Genomic DNA, 12,388 nt, shown 5'->3' on the forward strand with positions numbered 1-12,388 from the left:
TGAAACTGGAAACTATCATTCTCAGAAAACAAGAACAGGAAACAAAACACTGCATGTTTTCACTCATAAGTGGGTGTTGAACAATAAGAACACAGGGAGGGGAACATCACACACCAGGGCCTGTCAGGAGGAGAGGTGGTAAGGGAGGGATAACATTAGGAGAAATATCTAATGTAGATGACAGGGGGATGGATGCAGCAAGCCACCATAGCACGTGTATACCTATGTAACGAACCTGAACGTTCTGCATATGTACTCCAGAACTTGGTATAATTTTTAAAAATAGAGGCAGTCTTATTATGCTGCCCAGGCGGTTCTCAAACTCCTGGGCTCAGGCAACTTCAAACTCCCAAGTAGCTGGGACTATAGGTGTATATCACCACACCCAGCTATTTTTTCTACAATTTTTAATATTTTAGTCTTATTTTCAAAACCAATAATATAAGTAGAGGAACCATCTCTCCTACCAAGTATATTATACCCAAATAGTAAGTGTCCAAGAAAAACAGCTATATGCTATTTGCTGTACAGTTTTTCAACTAAAAGGTGTCAGGGAGATTCCATGATTACAAGTAATTTGATCCACTGAAGATTTATACTGGCAAAAATACAGATGTCACACTAGTACAATTTAAAAGTCAAAGTATTAATATTTAATTAAACTTTAACCAAATTTCATATTTTTTGTATTGGGGAAAACATTTCCTAAGGTGATTTTTCTGTTGCTATGTATCTTCCAGTTCATTTTTGTTTAGCCCCCACCCTGTCACAGTACTTTTGTCACAATCTTTTGTTACCAACATTAATAAAAATTTTTAATCAACTAGCCATATGTCTATAGTTTTGTTTGGCCAACTTTCCATAACCATCATAAAACAATAATAGGTAAACCACTGCTAAATTTAAAAAAAGTAAATACTATGCAAAAGTTGACTGAGTGAGAAAATTTTACAAGAGACCACTTTACCTTGGTAGTAACAGGTCTTCATCATCTGGTTTAGGGCATGAATCCACACACAGTTCATGGAAAATGCTTTAGAGCAAAAATGTACAATAAAAATGAGCACGTTGATTTTTTTTTTTTTTTTTACAAATTTTTTAACTGCCAGTTCATATTCAGTGTCCCCCTCCAACAAACAAAAATGCAATCTGGAAAAAGGTCAGCCTTCTGTATATTAAATAACATTTCTTGATACAATTAAAATATGGCCTCTGTTCTAAAAATAGATTTTGGTTACTTATTTTTGCCTCTAGCTGTCTAAACCTATAATATATTCAATGAAAACTGACCTTGAGCTCCATAATAAATAGTGACAGCCAATATATTGACAGAGCTTGACAATAATTTACCCTCACAAATTATCTTTCCTGAAGCAGAACATGAAATTCAATTAATGGATGACATAACTTTTGTCATCTAAACTGGAAGGAACCTTATGACCTAAAACAAGGTACAAAGATCCACTGTCCCTTGTCTATCTCTGATTAAAAGACTAATCTATGTCACTTCAAAATGGCACTCTTGATTCCTCAGCATAGAAACCACTTAAGAAGGTCCCAGTGCTTTCCTTTGTTCTAAAAGAACACAGAGAATCCCCTGCTGTATTTGAATTGTGTGAGAGTTAAATGTGCAAAAGTCTAATAACAAAGGTGTATTTTCTTATTGAGGATACTCTTCCCAGAAAGATTAAAACATTAACATTATAAAAATCCAATTATTTTCACTTTATACATCCTACCTTATTCAGGTCCACATAAACTAATAAGCCCTTAAAAACCTTCATAGGCACTCAGATATCCAACGAGAGGGACTGCTGGAAAAACAGAGGAGTCCTGGCAGTTGTACCTCTATTTCCCTAAGTACTATCTAAATATCTTTCTGTGGTTTCCCACTTCCAGATTCCACCTATGCAGGGCTCCATGGCAGTTTCTAATCTTCAAATCTTGAGTCTATGAAAGCACAGATCCCTGAAATGATGGCCTCAAATGACCAGGAGTGGGAGCGCTCTACATCCCTGCTCCTGAAATAACAACCTAACTAGAGTCTCTACTAACTACCAGCACAGACACACCTCCAGCTACCCAGCTGAATTTCATGATTAATATGATAGCCAGCAATGCCCCTGACCGAGCCTGCATAGATATGGGAAGGACTTCAGTAAATTGGGAAAAGAGGCAGAGATGAGGAGATACCTGCCTTGGGCCACAGATATATGCAGTTAAGCTATCCCCAGCCCATCAGTACCCAAGGGGCTCTAAGCCACCCCTCTGCAAGTCAGGATGGAATTAGATGATACCACATTTCTGTCTGCTGTAGAGATTCCTCCCAGGGTCTTCAAATGTGTTAGTATCTTACAGCAAAAATCTTGAGGTTTGTCAGTTCTTGATTTAAAAAAAGCACAACAATCTGTTTAGAGCTTCCTTGAACCCTCTATTTTAATGTGCCTTTGTAGATAACTCCCACTATCTTGTGCCCTTTATCTTTTTATCAAACTTGTCATAAACCCCAATTTTCTAATCTCTTATTGAATAATCTCTATCCAGTGTTGTTTTCCCTCAAACTTGGCCTTCCCCTGCTCATTCCATTCTTAGCCATAGCCATTGAGTTCACCAGCTAAGCTAATTCCATTCTCATTCTATCCACTGGGTGCACCAGACTCACTCCCCCTTTGTATTATTAAAATATGCCAGGCCAGGTGTGGTGGCTCACACCTGTAATCCCAGCACTTTGGGAGGCCGACACAGGCAGATCACCTGAGGTCAGGAATTTGAGACCAGCCTGACCAATATGGAGAAACCCCATCTCTACTAAAAATAGAAAATTATCAGGGCATGGTGGTGCATGCTTGTAATCCCAGATACCCAGGAACCTGAGGCAGGAGAATCGCTTGAACTCGGGAGGCGAAGGTTGCGGTGAGCTGAGATTGTGCTATTGTATTCCAGTCTGGCAACAGTAGCGAGACTCTGACTCAAAAAAAAGAATAAAAAAACCCCAAAACCCAAAAACAAAAAAAACATGCCAATAGAATAAAAAAAGAAGGAAGAGTATTGGACTTTAAAACGAGTTCAAATCTCATTTCTACCATGTCTTATGTCCGAAAAAAAGCATTGTAATCTCTTTGATTCTCAAGTTCTCTATCTAGAAAATCATTTGACCAGGACATTCAATACAGATTGAAGTACTAGAGGATATTTTAATTTGTCCTAAGATTCCTCAAATTTCTGTAATTCTGTGTGCTTTTGGTTCTGTCTATAGGAAAATTGGGAATACATAGCCAGAGGAATTTGAAAACATAACAATAAACACCAAGGAAGAAAAATCATGGAAAAAGCAAAACAAAAAATAAAAAAGCATTATGGAAGTAGGCAGAAATACTAGCCTACAAGGAAAACAGAACTGGGAAGTTAAATAATTTCTCTCCAAGACTTGCCAAATCTTCATTTTGTAAAACATCCAGTCCTATGGCCAAAATTTACTCTGGCCTAAGGGCTTTGATGGTTAATTAAAAAAAAAGTTGCTGGTTACCACAAAAATTGTCAAATTTATTAGGACAAACTCAAGGACTAACCTCATTTCTAACAGTAACTTAAAATGGGAGTTCAACTTAAACTCATTAATTTAGACATTAACATAATTAATCTGACTAATCTTATTCAGACCTATACATTGATAAAAGGGCTGCACAGATAACTCTATCAATCTGTACTGAGGACCAAGAGAAAAGATTTGAAAGCCAGATAGGCTGACTTGACAGTCAAACTGTTGGTCAGCTACTTTGTGAACTATGGGATCATGATCCAATTAACCTCTCTAAACCACAGTTACCTATTTAATAAACAGTAGGTTATAAGAAAATACATTGTGATGGCTTTATGAAATAAATACATAGCACATAATAGGGTATTTAGCCCAGAATACAACAGTCAATAGATGTTTTTTTCATCTATATTTTCTTAGTTTAACAATTTTTTACATCTGTAAAATCCTACCCGACTGCAGATTCATCAGAACTACCAGAATCTATTAAATAAAAAGGTAAAATGCATTTTAAATTAATAATGTATAGAATATTAAAACCATAAGAATGTACAGTCTTGCATGCTTATAATTTCAACTATTTGGGAGGCTGAGGAAGGAGGATCACTTGAGAAACCCAGAAGTTTGAAATCAGTTTAGGAAACATAGCAAGACTCTACCTTCATTTAAAAAAAAAAAAGTATGCACAGTTGTGTACATAATTTAGATCACTCTTCTTTAAAGTATGGGACTTATGTATACGAAGTATTCCTTTGGAATCATACCTGGGACCTTATTAGAATTAATATAAATTATACCTATTGGTATGTAATTAATGAAGTAAGAACTCTTACCTCCCTTTTTATTTATTAAATACAAAGAATAAATTTATCAAAATTTAATATGTACAAGTGAACTGCAGTATACAAGTCATCCTAGCCAAACCCTATGAAACTGGCTAAAAGTGATATTGTTAGCAGAACAGATGGAATGAGTGACCAGTGTCAAACAGCATGATTTCTGGACCAAAATATGAGGGGGGCAGTTAAAACAGAGTAAACAGTAGTACCCCTTATCCACCGTATGTGTGGAAAAGACACACTTGCCATGTTTTTCTCTGCTCTCACATCGCAGCAACAAACATCAACAAAGAAGTCTTCTGTGACCAAATGTGTGGAAAGGTTTTCCCCACCAACAAGCAACCAATCACTTCTGCAGATGACACAAACTGGATGTCATCTAATTCAGTTCTCACTGCAGATAGCATCTGATTCCACAGGTAAAGGGCTCAGTCCCATGAGACTGCCTCCCCACATCAGTCCTAAGTCTGAAACTCCAGAACTTCTGACCAATCAGCTTCAAATTGGGGTTCTTAGGACTCCCTCTTTGGGTTAAACTGAATTGCTGGAATGGCTCCAAGTACTCAGGGAAACACACCAGTATACTATGAATGACATCGCAAAAGGTACAGATGAAGAGATGCATAGTGCAAAGTATGGGACTAGTGGCACAGAGATTCCATGCCCTCTCAGGACACACCACCCTCCAGGAACCTCCATGTATTCAGTGATCTGGAAGCTCTCCCAGCCCAGTCCCTTTGGGTCTTTGCAAGCTTCAATACATAGGCATTACTAAGTAATCACTGGCTGTTGGTGACTGACAACCTTCAGCCCTTCTCTCCTCCCCAGAGTTTTCAGAGTGAGACAGAAGATCTCAACCCTCTATTAAGCCATGTCTTCAGGATGGTGACCAGTTCCCATCCTAAATCTGCCTAGGAACTTCCAGCCATCGATTGGTAGCACGCCAAAAGACATCACTTTGGAAATTCTAAGGAGTTTAAGAATTGTACACCAAGAAATGAGTCAAAGTCCAAACACAGATTTTACATCTGCAGTTTTGAATTATGTGGTTACAGCTACTAACAGCTAACCGTATTCCAAATATATTACATTGAAAACTCCAGAAATAAACAAATCGTAAGTGTTAGTGTGCCAGTCTGAGGAGCACAATAAAATCTTGAACTCTTACCCTCTATCCATCCCAGGATGTGAACCATTCCTTTTTCCAGTGCATCCACACTGCATGTGCTGACCAGCCATTAGTCATCAACATGGTCATCTGCATCCAGCCATCAACATCATTAGGGCCTGAAGGTCCAGGAACACTCAAAGCTGACTATCTTTTTTCTGACTTAGAGTCAGGGGGTGAATAGCGGCCTACCGCTATGTGACAATGCCCACATCATTCACCTCACTTCATCTCATTACATAGGCATTATATCAGTTCACATCATCACAGGTAAAAGGGTGAGAACCATACCATATATTTTAAGAAACCACATCCAAATAACTTTTATTACAGTATATTACTATAATTTTCAATTGTATTTTTAGTTGTTGTTAATTTCTTACTGTGCCTAATTTATAAATTAAATTTTAACATAGATATGTAAGTATAGGGGAAAAAAACAGTGAGTGATTCAGTACTATTTGTGCTTTCAGGCATTCACTGGGGGCCTTTGAATGTATCTCCCACAGTTAAGGGGGAACTATTGCACTTCCTTCTTTGTAACACAACACATACTCTCTAGTTCTTTGGTTAAAACTGTTCAGTTTTGGATAAAATACCCTATCACCAGAAGTCAGCAAAACATAGGAATCAGACCAGAAACAGGGATTCTTGCAACAACTTTCCAGCTGCCAGTGAAGAGCTCAAGAAATATTACTGTGTTACGCTGGCCAATACTCTTGGGGAAGGTGCTGGGTGTTTTACTTAGTGGTAGCCATATGCTCTGCCCTACATGTAACAAGGCCCAATTTATCTGCCATTTCACTTCCCACAGAAAGAACCACTGGAAAGATTACTGCTTTAAGAGCTTATCCACTCAACCACATCACAGAACAAACTCTGTCTCAACAACAACAACAACAACAACAACAACAACAACAACAACAACAAAGAAAGAAATCTAATTGTTTCCACATAAAAATAAGTCTAGGTCCACATTAGATCTGAAGAGTTCACAATGCCATAAGACAGGACAGAAATATATTTAAAAATTATATTCCTGCGTTCTGTAGAAATAAAACTTGAATTTAAGCTTTTGTAAGACAAGTGAAGATAAAGAGCAAAAAATGCATAAGTAAAACTTGAAAGGCCCTTTCTTCATCAAGGGCTCATTCACAAACTATATATATTGTTCAAAACATTGGTTCTGAATTTTGACATGAGTAAGTTGCAGTTTCATTCAAGGATGTCCAAGAGGTCAAATAAGACAATGTCATTTGCTATTTTCAGTCTTTTTTTTTTTTTTTTTTTTAAGAGAACAGTAAACCTCTTTAGAGAAATGAGTTGTCATAACTTCATAGGCTACAGGCTCATGAGTCATAATTCTAAGGGCATTTGTAAAATATGGNTAAGTTGCAGTTTCATTCGAGGATGTATAACAGGTCAAATAAGACAATGTTATTTGCTATTTTCAGTCTTTTCTTTTTTAAGAGAACAGTAAACGTCTTTAGAGAAATGAATTGTCATAACTTTGTAGGCTAAAGGCTCATGAGTCATAATTCTAAGGGCATTTGTAAAATATGGTGGTTCATGCTTGCATTCTGAACTTCTTAGCCTTAAACTCTCATATAGTAAATATTCACAGATACAAACTGATTAAACAAAAGCCCCTTTGAATCTGACGATAATTTTTCTTTTCTTTTTTTGTTTCAGACAGAGTCTTGCTCTGCTGCCAGACTGGAGTGCAAAGGCACAATTTTGGCTCACTGCAGCCTCCACCTCCCGGGTTCAAGCGATTTCTGTGTCTCAGCCTCCCAAATAGCTGGGACTACAGGCACACACCACCATGCCCAGCTAATTTTTTATATTTTAATAGAGATGGGGTTTCACCATGTTGGCCAGCATGGTCTCGATCTCTGGACCTCGTAATCCACCCGCCTCAGCCTCCCAAAGTGCTAGGATTACAGGTGTGGGCCACCATGCCCAGCCTATTGTTCTTTTTCTTTTTTTTCTTCATTTATCAGCAACAGGAAAGTCTAATTAAATGTGGTAGAGTGGTATAAGGGAATACAATGAAAAGTGTAAAATGAATTAAACCAGAGCTAATCGTATCAATGTGGCTACATCTGGAAAATAGAATACAAAGTACACAAAAGAAAGTGGCAGAAAGATATGTAAAGTGTGGAACCACTCACCTTCCATTTTAGGACACAAATAAAAATTCTGCATATTATTTCTGAGCGTCGCAATATAGTTAAGGATTTCAAAAGGGTAATGAAATGGAAAACAGCCAATGATGTTGGTAGCCTCAATGATGTTCATGATGTTGGTCGCCTCTATGCAATTATTTTTTTTTTTTTAATTTTATAACAAAAAGTCTCAAAACCACCGTTGTAAAAGACTGTCTTCCAGTTATGAATGAATGATTATTTTCATAGTTTTTAATAATCAAATATGCCACAAACACATCCATACACACACATGCATACACAGTCTGCTTGTTAGAACATCTCATTGGCTTCAGATCATTGGTGTAATAACATTAACAGCAACTCTCTAATGTTAATACAGAAACTGATATCTAAGTAAAGCATTCCTTTAGGTAAATATCAGAACTCCAACTAGCATATAAGACACCGGAGATATCTCAGAGTCTCAAAATTCACTGCTTTGAATCCCTGACAAGTATAAAAATTCAATATTGGAAATGTTATGCTATTCAAAACATTGAAATAGAAACATCTGAGTTAAAACATTTTTAACATTTTGCTTTCTTATACTTCTAAGTTTATTTTTATTGAAAAATGGATACCAACAATAACATTGAAAAGAATGAGGAGTAAGAAGAATGTGAGTACTTCCAGTCATTTAATGTACTTATTTCCAGCATTCCAATGTATTGAAAATGTACCTGCTCTCGATGTCTGTACATTCTTTCTTTGTACTGCTTCTCTCACAACACGATCTTCCATTTCAGTGGTAGGCTGAATGGGTTTTAAAAGAAAATAATAGATCATATGTATTTTATACAATATAAAGTTAGTAATTAAAAATAAATATATATAATTACCTTCAAGGAAGGATGTTATTCAGGAGGCCCTACAAAGCAAAGTGGACATGTCATCAATTATATGTAGGTGTGACAGGGCCAACCATTCATGCAGTGTTAGTATCAAGCTGAGTCCTCATGCTTGGCTCTGAAAATAGTTACTTAAGGTTTTGAGGGTTCTTTTTGGCATCTCCTTTTCTTTGCCTAGGACAGCAATGTGATGGAAATATACTGAGTAAAATGGGAATATAGGATCCCTAAATCACAACGTTTATATTTCAAAAGTGAGTTTGTTTAAAATGCCTATAACTAAAATAGAAAAGTATGGACATTAATGTGAATGCGTTGGGCTGATAAGGATAAAAGGGACTATTAAACAGTAGAATAAATCATAACCTGAGAGAATCAATGTCAAGGCTGATAGTGAATGCTACAGATTATTTAAACTCAAAACATCAGAGGCATTGATGCCAGAACACCACAAATATTTATCATGTGCTTCCCCTTGTCCTGTCACTTAGGAAATACACAGTTGGGATGCCAGTTCAGGTGAATGTGTGATTCACCTCTCATCAAAAAAAGTGTACTAAATTGATTAGCTATGACACAAACTTATGAAATAACAGTTTCAAAATTCTCATTTACCGATGCCCACGTGGCTACTGAAGCACCTACATTTCTCATATTCTCTCATTTGACCTTTTCTTAAGAATTCCTTGATCCACTTATGTAAGACTTAAAACACATCAAATAAACTATGTAGAATAAGCTTTCAGTATCAAAATAGTTATCAAAAGAGAAAACATTGAATTGTCACAGTCTTGATAGAAAAGAATAAACTTTTATATTTCAAGATCAGTGAGGTATTAGAAAATGACAATTTTGGTAGTCATAGAATAAATTTTATAATATGACTGCTTCTAAAATTAGCTAACTTTGGCATGTCATCTTAATCTGTAAATGACTTTTATAAAATAGCTATCATATCAAAGAACTGGCTGACCCCCCCCCCAAAAAAAAAATAGCCAAAATGCAACTTAGTCACATCTTATTCACTCTTGTCAATGAAACTTCTTGCTCTGCGGCCTGACAGTTATGAAGAGAAATTAGCTGCTGTGGTTTACCCCAATTCTAGCACTCCCTCCTGCCTCCAGTACTCTCCACAGCAATAACCGCTTTTGCTAGACTGGGCATATGCCAAAGGAACTAGAAGTGAGGTGTTTCAAGATTTCTTGGATTTAACTCCAAAGTTCCCCCAACAAATTCCGTTTTCTTCTCCTGTCTTTGCCCTTTCAGAATCCCTCTTCCTTTGCAAAAGTAATCTTTAGATCTGTCATCCTGATGCTTCTCTTCCTAACTGCTTTTTATAGATAATTGTGACAACTTTTTTTTTTTTTATCTGTATTAGCAGTAGTATACACCAATAATTTCTTTTTTCATCTCATTCTGCTTCCTCTGTGGCTAGAATCCTACTTCAGAAATAAAAGGAGATCAATGCCTTCCCTTGATTCTGTTATTTTGTTAAATAGCTGTCCAATGCTTCTTTTTCCAGATTTCTCTAAAGGAAGGCTATTTCCTTATTCAGAGCTGTGTCCAAGGAATAGCACCACCACCACCTGAGTATTCCTGAGAAAGGCAGAAACCCACATGTGCTGAATGAGAATGTCCATTTTCCAGAAGCTCCTCAACTAATTCATGAAAATTTGGATGCCCTGTTCTACACTAATGTGCTTCCACATTTGTTTACCTTAATTGCCCATCTGGAACTTAGCCCGTTTCTTCCCTATTAAGTCCCTGAATTTAATTTGGCATTATAAGCCATAATGTTTCTAATAAACTTTTAATCAGGTTATACCTTCTCTAACTTCCTCTCCATAAATCACATGACACTATTCAATTATGTTAATTTGGCCTATATGATACTATCCAATGAAGTTATAACATTTTTAGTTCTATAAAACTAAATTATGGCCATACAAGGCTGACCATTTATGGTGATATTCATCTATGGTAGATAAAACACAGGTCTGTGTGGTGAGGTACCTCAATCTTCATGCCTCTCCAATAGTCAGAATGACAGTAAGAGCAGGAAGATGTTACTCTAATTCTCTGACACATTTTGGTGCTGGAAGCTGACATTACCTTCTTTCCTATTTCTATTACCCTACTCTTCCTTCCACAAATCAATTTGACTTTACTACCCTCCTTTACATACACCCACATACTGTTTCTTCATTTATTCCATGTACACTCTGCCCTCCTCATTGTTTCTCTTTTATTCATTTCCTCTTCCCTCTTTCCTGACTTGCCTCAGATCTTATAGTATCTTATAATGGGAACTAATAATTCAGCTCCTTTAGTGGTACTCTCAATAGACTTAACTGCTGACCTCTGATTAGATACAGAACTTATCACCATTTTACTTCTCCTTTACTTATTATATATTTAATAGAACATTTTCTTTATCTGAATATATTAGTGCTCATATTAAAAAAATGTCCATCAAATGACTTTTTAAATAAAATAGTATCCTTACCTTCTCCTTTTACATTGACTATACTGTGTGTTTTTTAATTTATTTGTTTTTCATTGGAAGGTCTAGGTAAAGGCTCTGACACTTTCTTAGGGACACACTGTTGAGGTAATATCAAGCATGAGTTTCCATTTAAAAAATTATAATGTGTTGCATAAAGACTTTATCAATTTTTTCTCTTTTTTTGAAAAAGGGTCTCATGCTGTCACCCAGGGCTGAAATGTAGTGGCGTCATTATGGCTCACTGCAATCTCAAACTCCTGACCTCAAGCAATCTTTCCAACCCAACTTCCTGAGTAGCTGGAACTACATGTGCATACTGTCATGCTAGGCTATTTTTTACTGTTATTTTTGTAGAGACAAGGTCTCACTATATTGCCCAGGCTGGTCTCAAACTCCTGGTGTTTTTGTTGTTGTTGTTTTGTTTTTAGACAGAGTCCTTGTCACCAGGTGCCAGGCTGGAAGGTAGTAGCATGATCTCAGCTCACTGCAACCTCCGCCTCCCATGTTCAAGCAATTCTCCAGCCTCAGCTTCCTGAGTAGCTGGGACTACAGGCATACACCACCACACCCAGCTAATTTTTTTTAGTAGAGACAAGGTTTCACCATGTTGGTCAGGATGGTCTCAATATCTTCATCTCATGATCTGCCTGCCACAGTCTCCCAAAGTGCTGGTATTACAGGCATGACACACTGCACCTGGCCCAACTCCTGGTCTTAGGTAATCCTTCAACTTCTACCTCCCAAACTGGTGATATAACCAATGTGCACCACCACACGCAGCACTAATGAATTTACTTAAATAAATCTCAGTTTACCCAAGCTTGGCGGCTCAGTAATATAATCCCAGCCCTTTGCAAAACCAAGGTAGGTGGATTGCTTTAGCTTGGAGTTCAAGACGAGCTTGGGCAACATAATGAGAACCTATCTCTAAAAAAAAAAAAAATTAAACTGAATTAAAATGAAGGGAATCTAAATGGATAAAAAGTATTTACAGGTGGGAAGTTGGGAAAAGTTAACCCAAAAAAAAAAAAAAAAAAAAGAAAAGAAAATTAGGCATTGTGGTGTGTGCCTGTAGTATGTGCTACTTGGGAGGCTGGTGTGGGAGGATTACTTGAGCCGGGGAGGTGGAGACTGTGGAAGGATTACTTGAGCCTGGGAGGTGGAAACTGTAGAACAAGACTATGTCTCCCCTGAAATTTCAATTTAGTATTTTAAAACTAATTAAACCTCAAAACTATAAAACTCCTAGAAAATAACATAGGAGAAAGCCTGGATGATC

The 12,388-nt window shown here is 37.0% G+C and overlaps 1 long non-coding RNA gene across 3 annotated transcripts; it reads right to left on the reverse strand.

Annotated features, from left to right (window-relative positions):
- Nucleotides 1-305: 305 nt before the first annotated feature.
- Nucleotides 306-11,245, reverse strand: LOC108303176. Of its 3 annotated transcripts, XR_005199914.1 has the most exons (4): nt 8,595-11,245; nt 8,436-8,508; nt 3,991-4,021; nt 306-1,033 (listed from the first exon to the last, which is right to left on the reverse strand). It is a non-coding gene; the product is annotated as an uncharacterized LOC108303176 (long non-coding RNA). The 3 variants fall into 3 exon arrangements; XR_001824725.2 differs by lacking the exon at nt 3,991-4,021; XR_005199913.1 differs by lacking the exon at nt 8,595-11,245 and having other exon boundaries at nt 8,436-8,516.
- Between the last annotated feature and the right edge of the window lie 1,143 nt (nt 11,246-12,388).

Source organism: Cebus imitator, unplaced genomic scaffold (genome assembly GCF_001604975.1).
Source record: "Cebus imitator isolate Cc_AM_T3 unplaced genomic scaffold, Cebus_imitator-1.0 Scaffold45, whole genome shotgun sequence".
Lineage (NCBI taxonomy): Eukaryota > Metazoa > Chordata > Mammalia > Primates > Cebidae > Cebus > Cebus imitator.